The sequence below is a fragment of the Meriones unguiculatus genome, chromosome 1 (genome assembly GCF_030254825.1).
Source record: "Meriones unguiculatus strain TT.TT164.6M chromosome 1, Bangor_MerUng_6.1, whole genome shotgun sequence".
In the NCBI taxonomy this organism is placed as follows: domain Eukaryota; kingdom Metazoa; phylum Chordata; class Mammalia; order Rodentia; family Muridae; genus Meriones; species Meriones unguiculatus.
In genome coordinates this window covers 167,112,000-167,124,960 of record NC_083349.1, presented here as the reverse complement: position 1 = coordinate 167,124,960, position 12,961 = coordinate 167,112,000, and the positions used below count along the sequence as shown (strand labels likewise).

The 12,961-nt window shown below is 40.7% G+C and overlaps 1 protein-coding gene across 6 annotated transcripts in view; it reads left to right on the top strand.

The window, feature by feature from the left end:
- The window catches only part of Ntm (neurotrimin), a 966,537-nt gene that overhangs the window by 613,409 nt on the left and 340,167 nt on the right, over positions 1–12,961 (top strand). The gene's annotated exons all lie outside the window — the stretch shown is intronic.

The following is a 12,961-nucleotide window of genomic DNA, read 5'->3' as shown; positions in this document are numbered from 1 at the left end:
GAGGGTTCATCTACATGTGACAGTCTTTTTGTATTAACTTTCTTCCTGGTCATCACATTTTCCCACCCAGTGTCACTGGATGAGTGTGCCCATGGTCTGACAACTCTGAATAATTGATGCCCCGCCACCCTTTCTAAAGCAAAGTTAGGTTTTGTGGGTCAGCAGGATGCTTTGCTCTTGTTGACCTTAACCTTCAGAGGCACTCGGGCATTACCAAGAGATCAATAAACCATCCCTTGTCTGGGCTGTGAGGACAGGAGGATGACAGAGAGTGATGACCAGGAGGGTGGATGTGAAGACTGCACCATAACCTGGGCAAGGAGAAGAGGGATGGCATGGCAGGTAGATAATGCTGGAGACAGAAGGGGGAGTTAAGAAGGATGGAATGCAAAAAAATCGCAATGAAAAACAAGGGGCTTGATGGAGAGGGGAGAGTGTTGGATGGCAGGCTCACATGCAGAAGAAAAGACAAATGACGGTCATGTAGGAAAGGAAAACAAGATTCCTTTAACTCTCAATTGCAGTCTACAATTGCTGAGCAGAACAGTGAGATGGCCTCAAGCAGCTCAAAAACTCATGGGAATCAGAGAGCTAAGTAACTTCTAGAGCGAGTCAGCATGAAACAAGGCATGGAACAAAGAAATGTGGTCACTGCTGGGCACTGGAGAGAAGACAAAGAGACTCCCATGCTTAGACTCCAAGTGGATGTCAACAAGACATCTTGGTATTGTTTAGTTTAATTCTGTATTATGGTTTGCACTGTTATGTATATTATATTGTGTATAATTACTTCTGAAATATCATTTAGATGAATTATGAAGTGATACTCTATGACAGGAATTTTTATCTTCATGATAAAATGAAGAATGGTTTCCTTTGTTGCTGTTTTTCTGAGACAGGGTTTCCATTGTAGTCTCTCCTGGACTCTCTTCTGTAGACCAGGCTGGCCTTGAATTCACAGAGATCTGCCTGCCTCTGCTACCCTGAGTGCTGGGCTTACAGGCAAGTGCCACTGTGCCCAGTTTCTTGAGACTCTAAGCCTTACTTTTCACTGTGGCACAAAATGTCAGGCTTTAGGGTGATTTATTCACTGAGAGCCATTGAAGCAAACTTTAGTACACTGTGAGCTAATCAAATTCAGGGAAATTGTCTAGCATTTGGAATCTTCCATGGCTAGCATAGTAAATTCTGAATCAAAGATGCTGAAATGTTTGTAGAAAGAAAGGATGGAGCCTGGTTGGGGAGGAGAAAAGGCAAAGGAGGAAAGCACAGGAGAGTAGCATTTGAGATGTACCTAGTGGGAGTTTATGTGGGGGTGGTAGCAGGAAGAAGAAGCAGCTGAAGCTGAGTTAGTAACATAATTCAAAGCCCAGCATTCTTGTTTTCCGACACAAAAGATGTTAAATACCTCACTGTAGCTAGATTTTAGGTGGAAGCAGTGGAGACAAGATGGCAAAGCAAAGTAGATCCTCACTTATTCATTCATTTATCCAGCGGTTTTTTTTTTTTGAGTGCCTGATATATATGGATATGTGTTTGTTCAAAATCATAGGATATATCATCAAACTGATAAATCCATTTGCCCTGGGAAAACCTATCTGCCAAAGAGGAGAGACAGATAGTATAGTTAATGTGAACACTTTGCTCAATTGCCAAGTGTGTGTATATGCATGCATGTGTGTGTGTGAAAAACAGCAGAATAATGAAAAGAAAAATACAGAGAACACTTTATTATGAATCTCAACAAAGTGCCATTTGAGCAGTGTTTTCAGAAATTTAAAAGAAGTGTGTTTTTTTTTGTTGTTGTTGTTTTGTTTTTGTTTTTGTTTTTTTTTTTTCCTAAAGAGTGAATTTTGGAAAAAAGGGGAGAAGCATGTAAAGACTTTTTTGACAGGAGTGATCTTGTTTAGGCAGAGGCAAGTGTGCCTGTCAGGTCATGCTCATAGCTGGAGAAGAGACAGTTGTCCCAATCGTGTCAGGTCTGGGCACTGCCTCAGAACAAGTAAAGTGCCTAACACAGGGGACTAGGATTTGGGGGAAAGAATGGGTAGTTTCAAATTGCTGTTGCTGGTTTTATCACGCAAAAAATTTATTAATTCAATCATCTTAAGTAAAATAAAGACTTGCCCTCTTGTTTAGCTGGGACTAAAGAAACTATCATTTAAGCAGAACACCAGCACACAGAAACAGCTTTGAGTCTAATCAACTCGTAGCTGAGGACATGTGCAGTCTGAAAACACAGGGGTTGAACTCCTGAATGTTCTGGACCCTGCTGTCTAGAATGCTCTAGGCCACACTGTGAGTTTCTGGAGAGTTCAGGATCCTCCACACTCCATGCCATCCTCTGAATCAGTTTCCTGAAAACATTAAAGCTGAAGGTTGCCAGGTGACTATAACACTATCAAAAAAACCTTGCTCACCTAGGAGAGTAACTTTCAGGTCCCACAGGGGGGAATAAATGACTTCCCAGTTGTGTATTTCTGATCTGTGACTCACCCTTCCACCTCCTTATGGTTTGTGTTTCCTGACTGTGTTGGCCCTCTGGGTCTTGGTGGACTATATTAGTATGAGGAAATATGAATGGAGGAGGCTTTTGGGTTGTGTTTGTGGATAAGGTGCTGCATCAGCCTGTCTTCTGGCACAATGAGATACTAAAGGCTGAGTATACAGTAAAGAATGGAGGTTCATTTAACCTAGTTTTAGAGACTGGTGCTGCCTCACTAAGTCACCCTTGTGGCAGGATCACAGTGCGGCAAAAGGCATCATGATGGGAGCATGTTGGGGAAGAGACTACGTAGCTGAGCAGGAAACCATGGAGGATACTTGGCAAGTGGTTGGACACATACATGATAGTTACTCTCTCATGAGAAATAACCCATCTAGTGATTCCCTTACAAGTCAGTCCTTCAGTTATCTAATAACTTGGCATACAAATTAAGAATTACATGATCTTCTAAGATGGTCACATTGAGAACCAAGCTCCCAGTACACAAATCCCTTGGGGGAGGGACAGAGCCCACATCCACGGCAATGGTTGATACTTGATGTATAACAGAGTGATAATTCTTTTTTCTTTATTTTTGTAAACCTTTCATATTCTCCTCAAAAGACACTTCTCTTTTTTAAATTTAAATTTATTTTTAAAAATAATTTATTCACTTTACATCCTGATTATAGGCCCCTCCCATGTCTCCTCCTGGTCCCTCATTCCTTCTTTCTTCCCCTCTGTTCTCCTTGCCTAGTCCTCAGAAAGGGGGAGCCCTCTCCCCTACCACCTGACCCTAAACTATCAAGTCTCATTAGGACTGCCTGCATCCTCTTCCTCTGTGGCCTGGCAAACCTCTCCCTCCCCTGCCAGGGGGAAGTGATCAAAGAGTGAGGATGTGCAGAAAGGGGAACACTTCTCCATTTCTGGTGGGAGTGCTAACTTGTACAAGCACTTCGGAAATCAATCTGGTACTTTCTCAGACAATTGGGAATAGTGCTACCTCAAGACACAGCTATACCCCTTCTGGGCATATGCCTGAAAGATGTTCTACCATACAACAAAGACATTTGCTCAACTACGTTCCTAGCAGCTTTATTCCTAATATCTGAAAGGCATTTTCAAAGTGTGCTTTTAAAAGCTTGAGCATAGCCTCCCACCTACTTAATTCTCTTTGTGATTATTTTGCTCTTTCCCTGCGGACTATTTTTCTTGTTGCCCTTTGGGCCTCCTGGGGACTGGTGGTGTTTAAGAACTACCTGATGCATTCATTTGTCAGCAGGTAAGGGGACATTTTGGCTACACCTGAAACATCTGTAATCAAATACAGTTAATGACTGTGCAAATACAATACAGCAGTGGGCCTCTTAAACATCAATTAGCAAGTAATTCAAGATTAAAAACAGAAATGGGCTAATTCTGTTTTCCACTGGGGTGGTAGGGTTCTTACGTAATAGTAAAACAAAGGCAGATATCTTTGCAGTTATTTAACCATGAGAGTATAACGTTCACCCAGATGTCTGCTTATCAGGAGAGGTGGTGAGTGCCATGAACAAGATTAAGACCATGTTCTCAGACCACTCAGCTTGTTTTATCCCCCTCTCTCCAAGGTGCTTTATTCTTTTAGCTACATGCAGTATGAATTCTATGTGTCTGACTGTGACCATTCAAAGCCATGTCTTCTTGACAAATGTCATTTATCCCTTGATTTTTGAGAGCACAGCCCTTTAATCTTTTGGTTTTTGAGGCTTAGCAAAAACTAAGTCCTTTTTCAGGAGAGCAGAACAACAGGTGTCGGGGGCTTCATCTCTTGCGGTGATGTGAATAGAAGTGCTTGAGCTACAGGGCTTTTTGAAGTTTTCTTAGTATGTCCAATTTTGAAAACTACACACAATAGACCATCCATAAATTCTGAAAAGGATAAACTCCTCTCTTGGCTAACATTTTACTCTAGCTGCAAACCCAGTTGCTCTCTCTCTCTCCTTCCTGTTTTTTCAACTTATTACATAGAAGACAATAACTCTTCATAAAGATGCTGGAAGTAATGCACTTAGAAAGCTCATCTATACATTTTCCCAACCAAATCAAATTGTCCTGTTGGATCTAGACCAAGCATCACGCTAGTGGCAACAGAGCATCCTCACCCTGTTTCTGTACATTTACTTCAATTCAGCTTGTGTGGATTGTGTGTTTCAATTTCCTATTTTCTATCCAGCTGCTATGCTTTACTTGTTAGGGGACTTAGAATGAAGTTATTTCCTCTGAGCCTCTGACCACTTCTGCTTCAAATAAGCTGATGTCAGATGTACCTTCCGGTTTTTTACCCTGTCAGCTGTCACTCGTGTGTCAAGACTAATTCCACAAGTTTTTCGCACCTTGCTGGAGACATTATGCTTTCCTAGCTTGTCCACATGATTCCTATCTACAGGCTCCCATCTGTTCCTGGCTCTGCATTCCCACGACTGGAGCAGCAGTTAGTTAAGCTGCTATAGAGCTTGGATGTCAGTTGCATTTACCTCCGTTCTTGTCTAACCATAACTGACATTCCTGTTCTTGTACCTGGGCCCTTACCTCATACTCCATTCCTGATCTCACTCATAATTCTTCATTATTTTTCTACACATGCAGCATGGCTGAGGGCTGAGTCAATCACACTCCTCATTGAAGACCCGCGTTGTCAACAAGGGATCATTGATCCCTGTAAAGCGCTTTCTTGTTTTCCCCTTCATTGTCAATTCTATTCCTGGCCTCCTTGCTCTACAGCTCCTCAGACAAATGCATTTCATAAATCTCATTAAGTGTGCATGCATCTTTATAAAATGTGTTGGTACCTTGTATGTATATGCCACTGATGTATCCATTGTTTTGATTTACTGAGGCTTTCTTTCCAACATCCTCTGTCCCATACAATTCCACGACTAGCAGCCCTTCACAAACTGTTGTGAACCTTTCCTGAGAAGCACACTCACTATTTATGCTGCTCATTAACAGCCTCAGTGTTTCATTGTATCAAGAGCCAATACCTTGCTTTCCAACCAGCCTTACTGAGCTGCACTGCACTTTCCAGTGGAGTACAAGGGCAGACACCTCAACTAGTTTTATCTGTGTGGGGTAAAGGGATTCTTTATTCCTAATTTTATTTGCATCTTTCTGGTTTCTGGAGAGTGTGTGAACTCTTTATAAAAATGTTTGCTTTCTAGGCCTTTCCCTCTTCTGTCACAGCCTTTGCCTTATTCATTTTATTACCACTATCTCTGCTTTTCCTATGGATTTGGATTGAAGAATTCAAGGTACACATTCTCTACCCTAATTACTTGTCAGCTTTAAAATGTGAAAAGTATGTATGTGTGACTCTATGTCACTCATCATCACATTGTGTTTGCCAATGGTGGTCTTCACTGGACACCACAGCATAATAATCAAAGGCTTGAGCCTAACTTCCACAGTTCAAATCTGAGCTCTACCACTAATCTCTGTGGTGCTGTTCAGCTTTTTATTTTCAAAATGGGTGTATTAACTTCAACTTTTAAAATACAGCTTTGATTGGGATTAAATTATTTAAAATGTGTAAGGAATTTACAATATCATCTCACTAGATAAACTTTATAACACATAGTGAAAGTTTGATAATTGACAGAATACATGTATGCTGTTGATTATATGATGTTATGATGCCCAGTGAAGTCAAAGCTGTCTTGGTGTGTGTAACTAGACTCCACAATATTTTCACAACAAGATTCTTAACTTCTTATTAACATATGAATATATGCTATACATAGATACTTTTAGTGAAAACTGTGTTTTTATATTTAATTCTATTTTAAAATTATGTGTGTGTCTGTCTAGTCTGTCTCTCTGTCTGTCTATCTGTAAGTGTGTACAAATAAATGTGAGTGTATTCAATGGCCAGAAGTCACTGGATCCTCAGAGTTGGAATTACAGGCTACTGTGAGCTGTCAGACATGGGTACTGAGAACCAAGCTCTGGTTGTCTGCAAGAGCAGAAAGCATTCTTAGCACTCTTAACCACTTCACATCCCTTCCACCCCTCAGGATTTCGTTTGTACGTTTATAGTTTTACTTTTTCCACTTAGGAAATTAAGATGAAATTTGACAACATGTTACAAAATAACCTTGCCATAACAAAATGAGTATCTGTCCTTGTTCTCCCCTATCCCCCAGGCTGTAAGCTAGTTTTCCAAGATGATCTACAAAGCTGTCATTTCCCATGGCTTTGTGTGGCTGTGGTCGTCATTTAACAATTTAACCCCTATGTGTACACAGTCTTTTCTCCGATTTCTTATCTACTACATTTGTTTCTTGTCCCTGAGCCTGTACCACACCATTAGATTGGCCTACCTCTATAGCCTGTCAGGATAGCTTTTTCTGTCCTGGATTTTATTTCCTGTAATTGTGTTTGTACCTGGGTTCTGTCTATCTGCCTTGATACACTGTCCTGTGATATGGATTGCATGGATACAAAAGACCCTCAGAAAACACCCTAAACCACAGTATTATTTCAAAAATTAAAAAAATTAAAAATTGATATAGAATTATATTACTTCCTCCTACCTTTTCTCCCTCTAGACCTTTCCAGCTACTCTCTCTCTCAAACTTCTCCCAAGACCCCCAGTTGATAGCTTTTATATATAATATTGTTACATGTGTGTATATCTATCTATCTATCTATCTATCTATCTATCTATCTATCTATCTCCTGCTCAGTCTGCTATTTTTTTTTTGTCTGTGTATATATGGTTTGAGGTCTGATTACTCTGCACTGGACAACCAATAAGGCTAATTATCCTTTTCCAAACAGTAATTAATTGCCTGAGAGTTTTGTCTAGGGGTGAGACTTCATGAAATTTTCTCCCTCTCATATTCCCTTGTCTGTCGATATTTCCATTGTTCTAGTCTTGTTTCTGTATCCATTTCTAGGAGAGACTGTTTCATAGCAGACTTCCTAGCAGTATGGCTCTTACAGTCATTCTTCCTCTTCTTTTCTGATGTTCAGTGAGCCTTAGTTGCAGAGATGTGTTTAGATGTATCTGTTTTTGAGACAAAGTATCTTTAATATACTTTCCTCTCTTCTTTTTAGAATAAAAACCTTTAGGAACTGTAATATTGGTCCATCTTTCATTTATACACAGATCAGGGACCTTTAGTGAAGACTTTTTTAAAAGTATGAAAACGGAGAAGTTCAACCTCACATACAACCACACATACAATTCTGAATGAAACAAAGCATGATGATTTTTGTGTCCCTCCAGTGAATTGTTGTGAACTCATCTCCTTTGTCGAGTTCTATATCACTGAGTGCCTCCAACTCTGCTGAAAACATTCAAGCTGACAAATGATCTGACAATGAAAAGGAGAACCAAGCTTCGTAATAATGACAAAATAAACACGGTGCATTAACATTTACTTAGCTAAAGATATAACTCATTCTCCAGGAGCTACAAAATCTTTCTTAATTAGAATGGACCCTAAGCTCTCTGGAGTCCTCTCTGATTAGTTTTGTTTGTTTGTTTGTTTGTTTGTTTGTTTTTTCTTTCTTTCATCGGGTCTTCTCTATAACCATGCCACCAGGATGATCACATGGAAGAGAATTTGAGAACCTGGTACACTTTCATACCTGTGGTTATCCCCTTCTGGTTTAATTGTCTTTTTGGTAGGATGTGGAAAGGATTACTGAACACAAATGCAGCAACTTAAGACTTCTGAAAACTCCACTGTGAACACGCTGATCACCTCTTCAGCTCCCATCCCACAACATGTGAGTCAGGTCAGGTCCTTCGTCTGAGGGAGGACTCCTACACAACTAGCCTGTGATTCTCCTTCCACAGGGAACTCTCTATGGAGAGCACGTGTGAATGTGAGTGTGCTGTGTTCTAGACCTTGCAGAAGGAACAGGCACAGTATAAGTATTAATGATGTATTTAGATGTGTGAATAAATGGGTAAATGCATGAATCTTGATCAAATCACATGTTTAACTCACTATTTACCCAAAATTTGTGTATCCTGATACATTTTAAAGACAGATATGACTTATTATCTTTCTATTTGTCCCATGATATTTTTTCTCATGAGGAACTGGACCATGACTCAGCACTACATTTGTTGTTTTAATGTGAATTCCTGATAGTAATTAGCTATTCCATGAGCATGGTATAATTTCTGAGAGGCACACATACAAAATTGTGCCTGTAGGTTATTTTTCTACTGCTATGGTAAGAAATGGTGCAAAGTCGATTTAGAGTAGTAAGAGATTTTTTGGGATGTAGAGTTTCCAGAGGTCCATGACCATCATAGCAGGGATTATGACGGCAGGCAGGCAGGCATGATGGTGAAGCAGTAGCTGAAAGTTCGTATTTTAAGACACAATCATGTGGCAGAGAGCTGAGAATGGCAGGCTACTGGAAATGGTGTGGGCTTTTTAAAATTTCAAATTCTACTCTCTCCAACAAGGCCACGAGTCCTAATCTTTCCCATACACTTACACAAACTAGGGACCAAGTATTCAAACAACGAGCCTATGAAAGCCACGCTCATGCAAGCCACCACAATATTCAGCATGAAAAGAGAGCTGACCCTGTGCTCTTGAGAGCAACCACCTGGATTCAAATTTTGATCCTGTCACTCTCAAAGGCATCACCTTGGATAAATCACTGTGATGGTTAAGAATGCCAACTGCTATTGTGAGGAGCTCAGCAGTCAACTGGGAGATGGGCTCATGGGCATACCTGTGGGGTATTAGCTTTTACTATGTTTTTATTTATTTATTTATTTTATTCATTTTACCTCCTGGTTGTAGCCCCATCCTTCCTTCCCCTTCCACAGTCTCTCCCTCCCACCCCTCCCCCCTTGCCTACTTCACAAAAAAAGGGAGCCCCCTTTCCAGTCCACTGCAGCTCACCAACTTGCAATGCATCCGGACTGAGCATGTCCTCTTCCCCTGTGGCCTGGTAAGGCAGTCCCACCAGGGGGAAGTAATAAAAAATCTGGCAAGTAAGTCTGTGTCCAAAAGCAGTCCCCACTTCACTTACTAGGGAACACTCATGAAGCCTAAGATATGGAGCCAAAACCATTCAAGGAAAAAAGATAGTATCTTCAACAAATGGTGGTGGGTCTGACTTGATGTCTAAATGTAGAATAATGCAAATAGATACATATTTATTTCCCTGCACAAAACTCAAATCCAAGTGGATCAAAGACCTCATTATCTCAAATATGTTAATTGATATGGGAAGACCCATCTTGATTGTGGGTGGTATCATTTATTGGAAAGGGATGTTGGTCTGCATAAAATAGAAGGAAACAAAAAAAAACCCTGAGCCTGCATTCATTGCTTTCTTCTGATTGTGGAGGTCATGTGACCAACTGCTTCAAGCTTCTGCTGTCCCTACTTTCTTTCCATGACACCTTGAACTGTGAGCTAAAATAGACCTTCCACTCCTAAGTTGCCTTTGTCCAAAGGTTCTATCACAGCAACAAGAAAGAACCTAAGACAGTTACTGAAATATAAGTCATCTTAGTATTTTCATCTGAAACAAACACTCCTCCTCCTTGAGAGGTAAGTAGAAATCCAATGAGGTAATGAGTGTATATATTATTCCAGTGCAAGCATAAGATCTGCTAGATTCTTTTTTTTAAAATTTTATCACTTACCAAATTTATTAAACACCCTCCATAATCAACACAAGAGTAGCTACACAAACAATCTAACTGAGGAAAGAGCCAATGGTAGATAGAGCTCATCCCAAATTTTCTCCCTGCATAATGAATTGCCAAGTGATTTTTTTTTAATCAGGAAAGGTAATTGGTGCACATTCTTCATCCCTTTGTTCTGTGATTCTTATTAGCAAGAGTTAGCTTGCTATTTTGTAGTTTGATATGTTAAACATTTCAAATTTAGGTGGGGAAATGAAACACACCTCCTGAAATGGTGTAAAGCTGTGAAAGGTTGAAATGGATCACGACTATTCTGTGTATGTTTGTGGTGTGTTATCCCTTAGCCCATGCTTCCTTTAGTCTGCAAAGTCCTAGAGACACTTTCCCTCAAAAGTGTCTCTCTTGTGAGAGAAGCCATGGGTTGGATTCCAGAGTGCTCAGCTTGTGGATCTTTCTACTTGATAGGAAGAGGATGTAGGGTGAGTGGATTTTGGGAGTGAAACTTCAAGTCTGTGTGGTCACAGGGAGAATAAGAAAGTTCTGCTCACAGGGTCTCCTGTCATTTGCTTTGGAGAACTTAATAGTGTAGTTTGTTAGGATGAGATGACCCAGAAAGTCCAGCCCTACCACTAAGGGAGCACCTATAACACACACACATTCACACAACCAAGTACCTTCAGTGAGGACCAGCTGGGTCTAATTTTCTTTATTTCACAAACAAGTGACCTTGGAATGCATTTTCTACTTAGGATAGGTTTTTCTGGATTTCTGATTTTTTTTTTCAATTTTTAAAAAGGTTTTATTTTACTACTTTATTTGTATGAGTGTTTGCCTATAAATATGTCTGTGCATCACATGTATGGGCTTGCCTGGTACTCTCAGAGGCCAGAAGAAGGCATTGGATTCCCTGGAACTGGAGTTACATATGGCTGTGAGCTACCATCCGGGTAATGGAAATAAAATCTGGGTCCTCTGGATGAATAAAGACTGCTCTTATGCAATGAACTCTCTCTCTAGCTCCTTAATTTGAAATTCCTCAGTATGATTTAGCATGGCTTCCACAGTGTTTAACAGGGTAGAACTGAAGCAGTGAGAGGGGATGCTGGGAAGGCTTAAGGCAGGATTTGGGCTAACTGGTTGCCCTTGTTCTGTCTGTAGGGGGCTACTAGTTGGCCAGGATATGGAGTTTGTTCTACAGGACAGATATCACAAAATACTAATTGTTCGTGTACTCCTTCATCTGTGTTTCCCCCTCACTGTTGGTGTTTTTATTTCTGTGACTAATGTAGAGATAATTAGGATGTGCAGTTCCAAGCCAAGGCTTTTTTCCCTCCACTCCATTCCTCAGTTCAGTACTTCTCACATTCCTTTATGAATGGATCCAAATAATAGCATAAATATTAGAAGTCTAATATGCTCTTCAGAGTTCCCAGACCCAGAAGAGGACATAGTTCCAGAATACGAAGACTTCCTATGCCCCTGTTTCCAATAGTCAGAGTAAAGCCACTGATAAGTAGTGTTTTGCATTGAAAATAATCCCAGCGAAAATCCCTGCTGATAACACTGCACACATTTCCATAATTTCACTCCCCCTGGAGCACAGGTACATCTCATTTCTCACAACTGTTACCTAAATGAAGAGCAGCATGAAGAATACACAGAGAATGAAAAATGCCCATGTGTGTGGGTAGTATATGGCCACTAATCTTTCCTGACATTTACTTTCACTCCTGAGCACAGGGGTGACCAACCCCACCAGTGCTAGACACTAAAGATAAATGTCAGCACCATTCATTGGAAGCTTTCTCTGCATACATGCATATTGGAAATCAAATATATCTGGCTTATCACATGCTGAGCCTCGAGAACCCATCTCTTCAGAAGTACATGGGTTGCCCTCTGCCCCCACATCCTGCTGCCACTTGGTAGAATTGGGAAATGGAAGCATCATTTGCTACATTTTTAATGGAATGGAGAAAAACACTAAACAAAAACAGTTAAGCTTAACAGTTTCCTATCATAAGCCTTCAGTGCAGAGCTCCGTTCTCTCCATGTGTTATACTGCCAAATTTCCCAAGAGCATCTGCTCTTCCTATTGTGAGAACAATGAGCTGGTGTGTGTTATGCAAGGGCTATCCTACCCATGCCAAATGGCTCTTTCCTCAGGCTGGGCTCTACCAATCGCTCAGGTGCATGCCGCTTCTGCAGCCCCAGGCAGCTGAAATTACAGCATCCAAGAGGAGCTGCTTCCCTCCCATCACAGAAACAAAGCATTGATTTTAAGGTCTTGCCAGCCCCATTGACTAACTTACTAGCCCTAACACCAAGTGTATATAACTGCTTCAACATTGTCCTTGCAGGACATGTTTGAATGCTTCCTTAACCATAACCAGTGAAGGTTAAGCCTGTCGAAAGCAAAGGGACAGATTTGAATTATTTATTTTTTAACTAGTTCCTATGAAAATCTGCCAGCCAATGAAGCAGGAACTTTTACAATAGACTAAACTGTGAGTTAGTTTAAGGGAGAGGGAGAGAAAAAGAGAGAGAGAAACACAGTTCCGTTTGCAGAGAGCTGCTGATAGTACAGTACAGTGACTCTCTTCATCTGGGGCCTCTGACATGCAAGTATGACCCCACATGATTTATGGAGAAAAACAGATCATGAACTAAAGAGAAAAAAAAATGGCTCTCAGAAATCCTCAGGGGACAACTAGAGTGATATTTTAGAAAGAAGCTCTCCTTTGAGGGTTCTCCATGGCCAGCAGTGGGAAGTTGGGAAGGGGACTGGGTGAAATGAGATTTAA